Raw genomic sequence first — 16,195 nt, forward strand, 5'->3', positions numbered from 1 at the left:
CGCCTTCAAATGGAATTTATGAATTGGTTCATGATGACACATCATCTAATAGCTCAATATACCATACAAGCACCAAGAAACTCAAAAGGGATTTGAGTGATTCCTACTTATGGCATTGTCGCCTTGGTCACATAAACAAGAACCGAATGCATACACTTCAAAAGAATGGACTTTTGAAATCAAATGAGATGGACTCGTTTGATGTATGTGAATCTTGTTTACAAGGAAAAATGACTAAAGCACCTTTCAAAGGGACCTATGAAAGGGCTAAAGACTTATTGGAATTAATACATTCGGATGTGTGTGGACCCTTTAAGCCCATGACTAGGAATGGTGAAAGATACTTTGTTACATTCATTGATGACTTCAGTCGTTTCAGATATGTCTACTTGTTAAGGCATAAGGATGAAACTTTTGAAGCATTCAAAGAATATCAAAACGAAGTACAAAATCAACTCAACAAGACAATCAAGGTACTGCGTACCGATAGAGGAGGTGAATACCTAAGCGATGCTTTCCAAGAACATCTTAGGAGTTGTGGGATTATCTCACAACTTACTCCACCAGGAACACCCCAACTTAATGGAGTTTCCGAAAGGATGAACCGAACCCTAATGGATATGGTTCGATCTATGATGGCAAGAAGCTCGTTACCTCTATCATTTTGGGGTTATTGTCTATGCTCCGCGGCTCGTATTCTAAATATGGCCCCAACCAAGAAAGTGGAACGAACTCCTCATGAGATGTGGTTTGGAAAACCTCCATCTCTATCATACTTAAAGGTATGGGGATGTGAAGCTTATCCTAAGCGTTACGTCCCTAATAAGTTGGATGCTCGATCCACGAAGTGTATCTTCATAGGAAATCCCAAGGATGATATGGGATACTATTTCTATGATCCATCCGAGCAGAATGTATTTGTTGCTCGGAAGGCGGAATTCCTTGAAACTAAGTTCCTAATGGAAGGAAATAGTGAAAGGAAGATAGATCTTGAAGAGGTTCAAGATCAAGTAGATGATACACAATTGGTTGACACTAGCACTCAACATGAAAATGTTGAGAGTGATCAAATGGATGATCAAAATACACAAGACATTCGTAGATCTGGTAGGATTAGCAATCCTCCTGAGAGATATGGGTTTCTCATAGATGGTTGCTATACGGTTGATTTGGATGAACCAACAAACTACCAAGATGCTTTATCAAGGATTGATAAAGATAAATGGCAGGAAGCCATGAAATCTGAGATGCAATCCATGTATGACAACCAAGTTTGGGAACTTGTTACGCAACCCCCTGGCTCTAGGCTAGTTGATTGCAAATGGCTTTTCAAAATGAAAACCGACATACATGGAAACTTGGATACATACAAAGCTAGACTTGTAGCAAAAGGTTTCACTCAAACTCAAGGGGTTGACTATGATGAAACTTTTTCGCCTGTGGCAATGCTAAAGTCTATCAGGATATTATTTGCCATTGCTGCTCATTATGATTACGAAATATGGCAAATGGATGTCAAGACCGCTTTCCTAAATGGATATCTTATGGAAGATGTCTATATGGTTCAGCCTGAAGGTTTTGTTGATCCGAAATATCCTAAAAAGGTATGCAAGTTAAAGAAGTCAATCTACGGATTGAAACAAGCATCTAGAATGTGGAATCATCATTTTAATGAGGAAGCTGAGAAATTTGGCTTCATTAAAAATGGTGATGAAGCTTGTGTATATAAGAAAGCTAGTGGGAGCACTATCATGTTCCTTGTATTATATGTGTATGATATATTGTTATTTGGGAACGATATTCCGGCAATGCAAGGTGTTAAAACTTGGTTAAGTAAATGCTTCTCCATTAAGGATCTTGGAGAAGCACAATACATTTTGGGGATTGGGATCTACAGGGATAGATCCAAGAAATTGATAGGTTTGAATCAAAGTGCATACATTGAAAAGATCTTGAAAAGGTTCAAGATGGAGAACTCTAAGAAAGGTTTGGTACCTATTCAAAAGGGAACACTTCTCAGTTCATCTCAGTGCCCCACCACGAAAGATGAACAGGAGAGAATGAAGAAAGTCCCATATGCGTCTGCCATTGGGTCTATCATGTATGCAATGATATGCACTAGACCGGATGTGTCATGCGCTCTTAGCCTGACAAGTAGATACCAGAATAACCCAGGAAACAGTCATTGGATTGCTGTTAAAAGTATATTGAAATACCTTAGGAGGACTAAGGATATGTTTCTAATATATGGGTCTGGTGAGGAGGAACTCGCTGTAGAAGGTTACGTGGATGCGAGTTTCCAAACTGATCGAGATGATTCTCGATCACAATCCGGTTATGTCTTCACATTAAATGGTGGTCCGGTCTCTTGGAAGAGTTCAAAAAAGGATGTTGTTGCATTATCCACTACAGAGTCGGAGTACATTGCCGCCTCATTGGCAGCTCAGGAAGCTGCATGGATGAAGAAATTCATAGACGACTTAGGAGTGGTCCCATCCATTCAGGACCCTCTTGAGATCTTTTGTGACAACGAGGGTGCGATTGCTCAAATCAAAGAACCTCGTGCTCACCAAAAGACCCGTCACATTGAGCGGAGATTCAACTACATAAGGGATGAAGTTGAAAAGGGAAAGATATGTATTCGCAAAGTTCACACAGATCTTAACATAGCGGATCCTCTCACAAAGCTCTTACATGGATCAAAACATGCTGGACATGTTTGTGCGTTAGGGCTTCGATATTCTAGTGATTGGTCATGATCTGTTTTAAGTATTGTAACGGAACGAAGTAGTTCAAACTCATTTATACAATTATGGCATTAATTTATCTTGAGTTATGTTCCTATTTTGCATATTTTATCCATGAATAAGTAATTATTCTAAAATTCCGTAGTCGATCACATTCGTGGGAACAAGTGTGAGGTTTAGACTATTATGAACTTGGATTGGTATACATTCACTGGATGAATGTGGGGCAATGTTGCAACCAAGGTTCATAGATATTTGTGGGACACAAATATTGGAAGACCCGCTCTCAAGACTTACTAAATAGAGCCTTTGTGGTCGATCACATGTAGTCTTGATTAAAGGCGAATATCATTGTATCCTCTGACCTGAGATACATATTGGGTTCGGATATTTACCAAGTATTGTGCCTTGATTCTTTCCTTCGCTAGTCTGAAATATGGTAGTTCATAAGGGAGAGCTCAGGTACAATGCAAGATACATATTTAGGACGTATGTAGTCAAGATGAAATTTGTCCCTCTTATTCGTTGAGAGTCAGATGTCTAAGGCCTGATAAAGTTAAATCTATAAGAGAGTGATCACTCTGTATCTCTTGGATTTAACATGACATCTAGGACGAAAGGAAATAATGATAGATTCACCTATTCATGTTCGAGACGGGAACTCGAAAAGGATGATGTTATTGAATGGCACAAAGTCATAACATATTGGGGGTGATGGACGGTCGTTAGGTGGTATCCGTCACTTGCATTAATTTCTTATGTTTCTCGTGCAAGTGGGAGATTGAAGGTATTTCGTATGCCCGAGAGACATATTAAATTAATGTGGCCAACATGTTATGATCCAAGTCGGGTCATACCCAATAACAAGCTTACCAACACTTTATATGTATTTAATCTTAACGACTGGATCGTTAAATAAATACGCGACACTTGAACTTTAAGAAATCGGTTTTCTGAAATGTTATTACTTGAAACAAATTATTTGGATAATTTGTATTTAATTATTTATAGGTTTAAATAATTATGTTGTGTTATATTTTATAAAATTGGTTTATAAAATAAGTGATTTAACAAATGCATACTTTATATAACAAGTTTTATATAATTACAAAGTATTTTATAACAAGTTGTATAAAATATAAACCTTGTTATAAAATTAATAGTGTGCAGATTTTGGAGTCTCCAAGGAGACACCCATGCTTTCTTTTGTCACTTTTAAGATAACACAACTCCTTAGGTACATGCTTAAGTAGTCTACCAAGGTCTTGACTCAAGTAATGGATGTAACACATATCAAAAGATCAAGGAAAAACTGCACACAATTCAGCTCTTTTGCTGCCTGCTGCTGTGGCCTTTTGGAGGTCAAAAGGAGTTCAAATTTTGATCTTTGCAAGCTCTAATCAAGTGTCATTAAATCCTAACTAAAGTACTAGGTGTTGGAGGTTGGCTTGGGGTATTATCTCTTGAGGTTCCATAGTTTTGGAACTCCATTCATCACCAACTTTTGAAGGTAGCTGCTGTCCAAATCAGTAAGCTCAAAAGGAAGAGGTTCTTGCTTGGTTATTTAGCTCATTAAGTGTCTAAATCCTAACTTAAATCAAGGGTGGTTTTGGTGCTTCAAAGGCTTGAAGTTCTACACTTTTGTTCATCATCTTACTACCATTTTGAACAGCCCTTAAACTTGTTTTAAGGAGGTATATAACTCTTCCTTTTCTTGTTAATTGTAAGCATGATTTCATAACTTGATCCTTGTGGGATTTAACTTTAATTGGTTTAAAGATTAAACAAGTTTAATTGGTAATACACGCTTCCGTTCATAATGATTCTTAAAAGGTTTTAAGACTTATCAAACTTGTTAAAATCCCAACACGTAGTAACACCGCGGGCTGTTTTGGGTTAGTTAATTAAAAACTATGATAAACTTTGATTAAAAAGTTGTTCTTCTGGGAAAATGATTTTTCTTATGAACATGAAACTATATCCAAAAATCATGGTTAAACTCAAAGTGGAAGTATGTTTTCTAAAATGGTCATCTAGACGTCGTTCTTTCGACTGAAATGACTACCTTTACAAAAATGACTTGTAACTTATATTTCCGACTATAAACCTATACTTTTTCTGTTTAGATTCATAAAATAGGGTTCAATATGAAACCATAGCAATTTGATTCACTCAAAACGGATTTAAAATGAAGAAGTTATGGGTAAAACAAGATTGGATAATTTTTCTTGTTGTAGCAACGTGAAAATTGGTAACAAATCTATATTAATCATATCCTAGATAACTTATATTGTATTATACATGTATTCTAATATATTATGTAATCTTGGGATACCATAGACACGTATACAAATGTTTTGACATATCATATCGACCCATGTGTATATATTATTTGGAATAACCATAGACACTCTATATGCAGTAATGTGGGAGTTAGCTATACAGGGTTGAGGTTGATTCCAAAAATATATATACTTTGAGTTGTGATCTAACCTGAGACGTGTATACACTGGGTCGTGGATTGATTCAAGATAATATATATCAATTTTTTTCTGTACGTCTAACGTTGGACAACTAGTTGTAGGTTACTAACGAGGACAGCTGACTTAATAAACTTAAAACATCAAAATATATTAAAAGTGTTGTAAATATATTTTGAATATACTTTGATATATATGTACATATTTGTTATAGGTTCGTGAATCGACCAGTGGCCAAGTCTTACTTCCCGAGGAAGTAAAAATCTGTGAAAGTGAGTTATAGTTCCACTTTTAAAATCTAATATTTTTGGGATGAGAATACATGCAGGTTTTATAAATGATTTACAAAATAGACACAAGTACGTGAAACTACATTCTATGGTTGAATTATCGAAATCGAATATGCCCATTTTTATTAAGTCTGGTAATCTAAGAATTAGGGAACAGACACCCTAATTAACACGAATCCTAAAGATAGATCTATTGGGCCTAACAAACCCCATCCAAAGTACCGGATGCTTTAGTACTTCAAAATTTATATCATATCCGAAGGGTGTCCCGGAATGATGGGGATATTCTTATATATGCATCTTGTTAATGTCGGTTACCAGGTGTTCACCATATGAATGATTTTTATCTCTATGTATGGGATGTATATTGAAATATGAAATCTTGTGGTCTATTGTTATGATTTGATATATATCGGTTAAACCTATAACTCACCAACATTTTTGTTGACGTTTAAAGCATGTTTATTCTCAGGTGAATATTAAGAGCTTCCGCTGTTGCATACTAAAATAAGGACAAGATTTGGAGTCCATGTTTGTATGATGTTATGTAAAAACTGCATTCAAGAAACATATGTCGATGTATTATATTTCTATTGTAAACCATTATGTAATGGTCGTGTGTAAACAGTATATTTTAGATTATCATTATTTGATAATCTACGTAATGCTTTTGAAACCTTTATTGATAAAATAAAGGTTATGGTTGTTTTAAAAATGAATGCAGTCTTTGAAAAACGTCTCATATAGAGGTCAAAACCTCGCAACGAAATCAATTAATATGGAACGTTTATAATCAATATGAACGGGACATTTCCGTTGGTATCAGAGCGTTGGTCTTAGAGAACCAGAATTTTGCATTAGTGTGTCTTATCGAGTTTGTTAGGATGCATTAGTGAGTCTGGACTTCGACCGTGTTTACTTGAAAAATGATTGCTTAACAAATTTTGTTGGAAACTATATATTTTTAACATGTGAATATTATGTGATATATTAATCTCTTAACGCGTTTGATATTATGTGATAGATGTCTACCTCTAGAACAAGTCCCATTGACTCACCTAATAATAATGAAGAGTCAAATGTAAATTGGAATGATTCGTGGACTGATTCACAAGTTCTCGAAGAGGAACCGGAAGAAGAGTCGGAACAGGAAGAAGAATCGGAACCGGAAGAAGAATCGGAACCGGAAGAAGAAATAGAACCAGTAGGGGAAATAATAAAACAGTCAAGTAGAAGAAAATCCTCAACCAACCGACCAAAGTTAATTATGGTCAATGGTGTTTCCGCCAAGGAAGCAAAGTATTGGGAGGATTACCAATTCTCCGATGAATCGGATCCCGACAAGGATTATGATGATGTTATAGAAATTACCCCAACACAATTTAATAAGGCAAAAGAGAACAATAAGGGAAAAGGCATAAAAATAGAGAAATTTGATTCCAAACCCGATGAACTTTATATGTATCGTCAACACCCGTATTTCTTAAGTTGTGACAATAACCCGGGAACCTCTAAACCACCAGGTTTTTCTAAACCAATGTGAAAAACGACGGCTCGTATTAGGGGAACATCATATATCCCTAGAAACTTGGAAAAACGAACCAAAACCGAAGAAGAAGAAACGAGCGAGTCGGAATAAGATAGTTGTATTCGTGTGGTGTAATATATGTAATATAGTGTGCTTATGCTTTATGATATATGTAAAAATTGCTTGTATTAATAAGTATTTTTTTTATGAATCTAACTCTTGTCTATTTTACAGTATAAAAACACAAAATGGATAGACAACCCAATATTTTAAGAGACCTACCCGGAGACATGATTGATGAAATCTTGTCTAGAGTCGGTCAGAATTCTTCGGTACAACCGATTGGATTGAAACGGTGGACCGAGAAGGTCGAATCGGTGTTTGCCATAAGTAAGTGTACTGAAGAGGACAAAGTGAAGTATGCTACGCATACCTTCACAGGTTCTGCATTAACATGGTGGAATACCTATCTAGAGCAAGTGGGACAAGATGATGCTTACGCACTACCGTGGTCAGCATTCAAGCACTTGATGAACGAGAAGTACCGTCCCAGAACCGAGGTCAATAAGCTCAAGACAGGACTTAGAGGGTTACGAACCCAAGGATTTGATATTACCACGCACGAAAGACGATTCACAGAATTGTGCCTATTGTGTCCGGGAGCGTTCGAAGATGAGGAAGAGAATATCGACGCGTTTGTGAAAGGATTACCGGAAAGAATCCAAGAAGATATAAGTTCACACGAGCCCGCCTCCATACAACAGGCATGTAGAATGGCTCACAAACTAGTGAACCAGATTGAGGAAAGAATTAAAGAACAGACGGCTAAAGAGGCCAATGTGAAGCAAGTCAAAAGAAAGTAGGAGGAAAACGGTGATAAGAATCACCAATACAACAACAACAGCAATTACAACAATAATCGCAACAACTATCCCAGCAATCGCAACATCAATCGCAACTACAACAAACGGACTAACAACAACAACAATAACAACAACAACAACAACAACAACAACAGCAACTACAACAATCATCCCAACAACAATAATAACCGCAACAACAACAACAACAATCAGAAGCAACTATGCCAAAGGTGTGAAAAGTATCACTCGGGGTTCTGCACCAAATTTTGCAACAAGTGTAAAAGAAATGGTCATAGCGTGGCGAAGTGTGAGGTCTACGGACCAGGGGTTAACAGAACGAAAGGAACAAATGGTGTCGGAACGAGTAATGGCAGAGAAAGTAGTGTCGGAGCAAGTTATGCCAATGTAGTTTGTTATAAATGTGGAAAACCGGGCCACATTATTAGAAATTGCCCAAACCAGGAGAACACGAATGGACAAGGCCACAGAAGAGTTTTCAATATTAATGCGGCAGAGGCACAGGAAGACACGGAGCTTGTTACGGGTACGTTTCTTATTGACAATAAATCTACTTACGTTTTATTTGATTCGGGTGCGGATAGAAGCTATATGAGTAGAGATTTTTGTGCTAAATTAAGTTATCCATTGACGCCTTTGGATAGTAAATTTTTACTCGAATTAGCAAATGGTAAATTAATTTCAGCAGATAATATATGTCGGAATCGAGAAATTAAACTGGTTAGCGAAACATTTAAGATTGACTTGATACCAGTAGAGTTAGGGAGTTTTGATGTGATAATCGGTATGGACTGGTTGAAAGAAGTGAAAGCAGAGATCGTTTGTTACAAAAATGCAATTCGCATTATACGAGAAAAAGGAAAACCCTTAATGGTGTATGAAGAAAAGGGCAACACGAAGCTACATCTTATTAGTAATTTGAAGGCACAAAAAATAATAAGAAAAGGTTGCTATGCTGTTATAGCACACGTCGAGAAAGTACAAAATGAAGAAAAGAGCATCAATGATGTTCCCGTCGCAAAAGAATTTCCCAATGTATTTCCGAAAGAATTACCCGGATTACCCCCACATCGATCCGTTGAATTTCAAATAGATCTTGTACCAGGAGCTGCACCAATAGCTTGTGCTCCTTACAGACTCGCACCCAGTGAGATGAAAGAACTGTAAAGCCAATTACAAGAACTTTTAGAGCGTGGTTTCATTCGACCAAGCACATCACCGTGGGGAGCTCCTGTTTTGTTTGTCAAGAAGAAAGATAGTACATTCAGGTTGTGTATCGACTACCGAGAGTTGAACAAACTTACCATCAAGAACCGCTACCCACTACCGAGAGTCGACGACTTATTTGATCAACTACAAGGCTCGTCTATTTATTCAAAGATTGACTTACGTTCCGGCTATCATCAAATGCGGGTGAAAGAAGATGATATTCCAAAGACTGCTTTCAGAACACGTTACGGTCATTACGAGTTTATGGTCATGTCGTTTGGTTTAACTAATGCACCAGCTGTATTCATGGACCTTATGAACCGAGTGTGTGGACCATACCTTGACAAGTTTGTCATTATTTTCATTGATGACATACTTATTTACTCAAAGAATGACCAAGAACACGGTGAACATTTGAGAAAGGTGTTAGAAGTATTGAGGAAGGAAGAATTGTACGCTAAGTTTTCAAAGTGTGCATTTTGGTTGGAAGAAGTTCAATTCCTCGGTCACATAGTGAACAAAGAAGGTATTAAGGTAGATCCGGCAAAGATAGAAACTGTTGAAAAGTGGGAAACCCCGTAAACTCCGAAACACATACGCCAGTTTTTAGGACTAACTGGTTACTACAGAAGGTTCATCCAAGACTTTTCCAGAATAGCAAAACCCTTGACTGCATTAACGCATAAAGGGAATAAATTTGAATGGAAGGATGAACAAGAGAAAGCGTTTCAGTTATTGAAGAAAAAGCTAACTACGGCACCTATATTGTCATTGCCTGAAGGGAATGATGATTTTGTGATTTATTGTGACGCATCAAAGCAAGGTCTCGGTTGTGTATTATTGCAACGAACGAAGGTGATTGCTTATGCGTCTAGACAATTGAAGATTCACGAACAAAATTATACGACGCATAATTTGGAATTAGGCGCGGTTGTTTTTGCATTAAAGACTTGGAGGCACTACTTATATGGGGTTAAAAGTATTATATATACCGACCACAAAAGTCTTCAACACATATTTAATCAGAAACAACTGAATATAAGGCAGCGTAGGTGGATTGAATTGTTGAATGATTATGACTTTGAGATTCGTTAACACCCGGGGAAGGAAAATGTGGTAGCCGACGCCTTGAGCAGGAAGGACAGAGAACCCATTCGAGTAAAATCTATGAATATAATGATTCACAATAACCTTACTACTCAAATAAAGGAGGCGCAACAAGGAGTTTTAAAAGAGGGAAATTTAAAGGATGAAATACCCAAAGGATCGGAGAAGCATCTTAATATTCGGGAAGACGGAACTCGGTATAGGGCTGAAAGGATTTGGGTACCAAAATTTAGAGATATGAGAGAAATGGTACTTAGAGAAGCTCATAAAACCAGATACTCAATACATCCTGGAACGGGGAAGATGTACAAGGATCTCAAGAAACATTTTTGGTGGCCGGGTATGAAAGCCGATGTTGCTAAATACGTAGAAGAATGTTTGACGTGTTCTAAGGTCAAATCTGAGCATCAGAAACTATCAGGTCTACTTCAACAACCCGAAATCCCGGAATGGAAATGGGAAAACATTATCATGGATTTCATCACTAAATTGCCAAGGACTGCAAGTGGTTTTGATACTATTTGGGTAATAGTTGATCGTCTCACCAAATCAGCACACTTCCTACCAATAAGAGAAGATGACAAGATGGAGAAGTTAGCACGACTGTATTTGAAGGAAGTCGTCTCCAGACATGGAATACCAATCTCTATTATCTCTGATAGGGATGGCAGATTTATTTCAAGATTCTGGCAGACATTACAGCAAGCATTAGGAACTCGTCTAGACATGAGTACTGCCTATCATCCACAAACTGATGGGCAGAGCGAAAGTACGATACAAACGCTTGAAGACATGCTACGAGCATGTGTTATTGATTTTGGAAATAGTTGGGATCGACATCTACCGTTAGCAGAATTTTCCTACAACAACAGCTACCATTCAAGCATTGAGATGGCGCCGTTTGAACCACTTTATGGTAGAAAGTGCAGGTCTCTGATTTGTTGGAGTGAAGTGGGGGATAGTTAGATTACGGGTCCGGAGATAATATAAGAAACTACCGAGAAGATCATCCAAATTCAACAACGGTTGAAAACCGCCCAAAGTCGACAAAAGAGTGACGCTGACATTAAAAGAAAAGATATAGAATTTGAAATTGGAGAGATGGTCATGCTTAAAGTTGCACCTTGGAAATGTGTTGTTCGATTTGGTAAACGAGGGAAATTAAATCCAAGGTATATCGGACCATTCAAGATTATTGATCGTGTCGGACCAGTAGCTTACCGACTTGAGTTACCTCAACAACTCGCAGCTGTACATAACACTTTCCACGTCTCGAATTTGAAGAAATGTTTTGCTAATGAAGATCTCACTATTCTGTTAGATGAAATCCAAATCAACGTAAAACTTCAATTCATCGAAGAACCCGTCGAAATAATAGATCGTGAGGTTAAAAGACTTAAGCAAAATAAGATACCAATTGTTAAGGTTCGATGGAATGCTCGTAGAGGACCCGAGTTCACCTGGGAACGAGAAGATCAGATGAAAAAAAAATACCCGCATTTATTTCCAGAAGATACGTCAACACCTCCAACTGCTTAAAATTTCGGGACGAAATTTATTTAACTGGTAGGTACTGTAGTGACACGAACTTTTCCATGTTTATATATATATATTAAATGAAATTGTTATTTACATGATTAAGTGTTTCCAACATATTAAGCAATTAAACTTGTTAAGACTTTATTAATTGAAATAGGTTTCATATAGACAATTGACCACCCAAATTGACCGGTGATTCACGAACGTTAAAACTTGTAAAAACTATATGATGACATATATATGGTTATATATTTAGTTAACATGATATTATGATAAGTAAACATATCATTAAGTATATTAATAATGAACTACATATGTAAAAACAAGACTACTAACTTAATGATTTTGAAACGAGACATATATGTAATGATTATCGTTGTAACGACATTTAATGTATATATATCATATTAAGAGATATTCGTACATCATAATATCATGATAATATAATAATTTAAAATCTCATTTGATATTATAAACATTGGGTTAACAACATTTAACAAGATCGTTAACGTAAATGTTTCAAAACAACACTTACATGTAACGACTAGCGATGACTTAACGACTCAGTTAAAATGTATATACATGTAGTGTTTTAATATGTATTCATACACTTTTGAAAGACTTCAAGACACTTATCAAAATACTTCTACTTAACAAAAATGCTTACAATTACATCCTCGTTCAGTTTCATCAACAATTCTACTCGTATGCACCCGTATTCGTACTCGTACAATACACAGCTTTTAGATGTATGTACTATTGGTATATACACTCCAATGATCAGCTCTTAGCAGCCCATGTGAGTCACCTAACACATGTGGGAACCATCATTTGGCAACTAGCATGAAATATCTCATAAAATTACAAAAATATGAGTAATCATTCATGACTTATTTACATGAAAACAAAATTACATATCCTTTATATCTAATCCATACACCAACGACCAAAAATGTAGTGACCCGAACTTTTCCATGTTTATATATATTAATTGAGATTGATATTTACATGATTAAATGTTTCCAACATGTTAAGCAATCAAACTTGTTAAGACTTGATTAATTGAAATATGTTTCATATAGACAATTGACCTCCCAAGTTGACCGGTGATTCACGAACGTTAAAACTTGTAAAAACTATACGATGACATATATATGGTTATATATATAGTTAACATGTTTTTATTATAAGTATGCATCTCATTAGGTATTTTAACAATGAGTTATATACATAAAAATGAGACTATTAATTTAAGAAACTCGAAAACGATATATATAACGATTATCGTTATAACAACGTCTTACTAGGTACATATGAATCATATTAAGATATTGATACACTTGGTTAATTATGTTAAATGATAAGTAAATATATTATTAAGTGTATTAACAATGAAATACATATGTAAAAATAAGACTACTAACTTAATGATTTCGAAACGAGACATATATGTAACGATTATCGTTGTAACGACATTTAACTGTATATACATCATACTGAGATATATTATATATCATAATATCATGATAATATAACAATTTAACATCTCATTTGTTATAATAAACAATGGGTTAACAACATTCAACAAGATCATTAACCTAAAGGTTTCAAAACAACATTTACATGTAACGACTAACGATGACTTAACGACTCAGTTAAAATGTATATACATGTAGTGTTTTAATATGTATTCATACACTTTTTAAAGACTTCAAGACAATTATCAAAATACTTCTACTTAACAAAAATGCTTACAATTACATCCTCGTTCAGTTTCATCAACTATTCTACTCGTATGCACCCGTATTTGTACTCGTACAATACACAGCTTTTAGATGTATGTACTATTGGTATATACACTCCAATGATCAGCTCTTAGCAGCCCATGTGAGTCACCTAACACATGTGGGAACCATCATTTGGCAACTAGCATGAAATATCTCATAAAATTACAAAAATATGAGTAATCATTCATGACTTATTTACATGAAAACAAAATTACATATCCTTTATATCTAATCCATACACCAACGACCAAAAACACCTACGAACACTTTCATTCTTCAAGTTTCTTCATCTAATTGATCTCTCTCAAGTTCTATCTTCAAGTTCTAAGTGTTCTTCATAAATTCCAAAAGTTCTAGTTTCATAAAATCAAGAATACTTTCAAGTTTGCTAGCTCACTTCCAATCTTGTAAGGTGATCATCCAACCTCAAGAAATCTTTGTTTCTTACAGTAGGTTATCATTCTAATACAAGGTAATAATCATATTCAAACTTTGGTTCAATTTCTATAACTATAACAATCTTATTTCAAGTGATGATCTTACTTGAACTTGTTTTCGTGTCATGATTCTGCTTCAAGAACTTCGAGCCATCCAAGGATCCATTGAAGCTAGATCCATTTTTCTCTTTTCCAGTAGGTTTATCCAAGGAACTTAAGGTAGTAATTATGTTCATAACATCATTCAATTCATACATATAAAGCTATCTTATTCGAAGGTTTAAACTTGTAATCACTAGAACATAGTTTAGTTAATTCTAAACTTGTTCGCAAACAAAAGTTAATCCTTCTAACTTGACTTTTAAAATCAACTAAACACATGTTCTATATCTATATGATATGCTAACTTAATGATTTAAAACCTGGAAACACGAAAAACACCGTAAAACCGGATTTACGCCGTCGTAGTAACACCGCGGGCTGTTTTGGGTTAGTTAATTAAAAACTATGATAAACATTGATTTAAAAGTTGTTATTCTGAGAAAATGATTTTTATTATGAACATGAAACTATATCCAAAAATTATGGTTAAACTCAAAGTGGAAGTATGTTTTCTAAAATGGTCATCTAGACGTCGTTCTTTCGACTGAAATGACTACCTTTACAAAAACGACTTGTAACTTATTTTTCCGACTATAAACCTATACTTTTTCTGTTTAGATTCATAAAATAGAGTTCAATATGAAACCATAGCAATTTGATTCACTCAAAACGGATTTAAAATGAAGAAGTTATGGGTAAAACAAGATTGGATAATTTTTCTCATTTTAGCTACGTGAAAATTGGTAACAAATCTATTCCAACTATAACTTAATCAACTTGTATTGTATATTATGTAATCTTGAGATACCATAGACACGTATACAATGTTTCAACCTATCATGTCAACACATCTATATATATTTCGGAACAACCATAGACACTCTATATGTGAATGTTGGAGTTAGCTATACAGGGTTGAGGTTGATTCCAAAATATATATAGTTTGAGTTGTGATCAATACTGAGATACGTATACACTGGGTCGTGGATTGATTCAAGATAATATTTATCGATTTATTTCTGTACATCTAACTGTGGACAACTAGTTGTAGGTTACTAACGAGGACAGCTGACTTAATAAACTTAAAACATCAAAATATATTAAAAGTGTTGTAAATATATTTTGAACATACTTTGATATATATGTATATATTGTTATAGGTTCGTGAATCAACCAGTGGCCAAGTCTTACTTCCCGACGAAGTAAAAATCTGTGAAAGTGAGTTATAGTCCCACTTTTAAAATCTAATATTTTTGGGATGAGAATACATGCAGGTTTTATAAATGATTTACAAAATAGACACAAGTACGTGAAACTACATTCTATGGTTGAATTATCGAAATTGAATATGCCCCTTTTTATTAAGTCTGGTAATCTAAGAATTAGGGAACAGACACCCTAATTGACGCGAATCCTAAAGATAGATCTATTGGGCCTAACAAACCTCATCCAAAGTATCGGATGCTTTAGTACTTCGAAATTTATATCATATCCGAAGGGTGTCCCGGAATGATGGGGATATTCTTATATATGCATCTTGTTAATGTCGGTTACCAGGTGTTCACCATATGAATGATTTTTATCTCTATGTATGGGATGTGTATTGAAATATGAAATCTTGTGGTCTATTATTATGATTTGATATATATAGGTTAAACCTATAACTCACCAACATTTTTGTTGACGTTTTAAGCATGTTTATTCTCAGGTGATTATTAAGAGCTTCCGCTGTCGCATACTTAAATAAGGACGAGATTTGGAGTCCATGCTTGTATGATATTGTGTAAAAACTGCATTCAAGAAACTTATTTTGTTGTAACATATTTGTATTGTAAACCATTATGTAATGGTCGTGTGTAAACAGGATATTTTAGATTATCATTATTTGATAATCTACGTAAAGCTTTTTAAAACCTTTATCTATGAGATAAATGTTATGGTTTGTTTTAAAAATGAATGCAGTCTTTGAAAAACGTCTCATATAGAGGTCAAAACCTCGCAACGAAATCAATTAATATGGAACGTTTTTAATCAATAAGAACGGGACATTTCAGTTGGTATCCGAGCGTTGGTCTTAGAGAACCAGAA

The sequence above is a fragment of the Rutidosis leptorrhynchoides genome, chromosome 1 (genome assembly GCF_046630445.1).
Source record: "Rutidosis leptorrhynchoides isolate AG116_Rl617_1_P2 chromosome 1, CSIRO_AGI_Rlap_v1, whole genome shotgun sequence".
Classification (NCBI taxonomy): Eukaryota; Viridiplantae; Streptophyta; class Magnoliopsida; order Asterales; family Asteraceae; genus Rutidosis; species Rutidosis leptorrhynchoides.